Here is a 1,179-nt window from a genome sequence, read left to right on the forward strand (position 1 = left end):
CCCACCTTCACGACCCTACCCAACAGCTGCTCAAGCTGAGCCCCCCATTCCTGCCTGCTAGGCTACTGTACTATTGGGACTAAATTTGGGGCTGCCCCAGGCTTTTGATAATTCAGGGCTGAATTTAGAGAACTGGTCACACATGTGCTGGCTCTGTGTCCAGCTGTTCTGAACAAAGAACAAGGAGGCTGAGCTTCCAAAATCACATTCAAACAGCTTTGAAACAACAAGTGTTTTTTGTTTTTTTTTTTTTTTTTTTTTTTTTTTTTTTTTTTTTTTTTCGGGGAATCAAACTCAGGACCTCACACTTGCCAGGGCAGGTGCTGTGCTGCTGAGCTACATCCCTGGCCAAACAATAACCTCAAAAAAAGTCTGCAATTCTGCAGCAACTGAGCTCTAGTTAAAGCTGCAAGGCTCGCAAAATCATCAAGGCAGAATGAGGCAATGCAGATAGGAAATCCCAGCAGTCTCAATCTGGCTTGTCCCAATTTAGGATTAAACTCTAACAATGTACCTAATGTGGGATGTGGAAAGCTAAGAGCAAGCTGGGTCTTCCAAATTTGTCATAGAATTCAACGGAAAACGGGGTGGGTTTACTTTATGTTTAAAAAGTTCTAGAAGTTACTCTGTTATAAAGGGACATGACTGAACAGGTAGGAAACAGACTCCCCATTGTGGGTTCTCCTGATGGCGTCTGCGAGGATCATGGAGATGTCAATCACCTGTACCTTGGAGCAGTGCTTCATCTTGTGCTCCTGAGGTATGGTATTGGTGACTACTACTGCTGCCAAGCATGCATTGTTGATACAAGAAATGGCTGGGCCAGAAAAGATTCCATGAGTCAAGACTGCATAGACTCTGGTTGCACCAGGTGAGAGAAGTTTGTCAGCTGCATGGCAGATCGTGCCACAAGTGCCAGCCATGTCATCCACAAGGATAGCCACCCTATCCTTCACATCTCCCACCAGCACCATGCGGTCCATGTCATTGGCCTTCTTCTGCTCTTTGTGAATCAAAGCAAAGTCTACATTCAACCGATCTGTGATGGAGGTAACTCTCTTGGCTCCACCAGTATCAGATGAGACAATTGTACAATTCCTCCATTCAGAGATATTCTCTAATCCACTTCAGAACAGCTGGCTCTGCATACAAGTTGTCCACTGGAATATCAAAAAAGTC

At 44.9% G+C, this 1,179-nt stretch overlaps 1 pseudogene; it reads right to left on the reverse strand.

The window, feature by feature from the left end:
- Positions 1-629: 629 nt before the first annotated feature.
- On the reverse strand, positions 630-1,173 carry LOC101591653 (annotated as a pseudogene).
- Between the last annotated feature and the right edge of the window lie 6 nt (positions 1,174-1,179).

This window comes from Octodon degus, unplaced genomic scaffold (genome assembly GCF_000260255.1).
Source record: "Octodon degus isolate 3935 unplaced genomic scaffold, OctDeg1.0 scaffold00328, whole genome shotgun sequence".
NCBI classification, from domain to species: Eukaryota; Metazoa; Chordata; class Mammalia; order Rodentia; family Octodontidae; genus Octodon; species Octodon degus.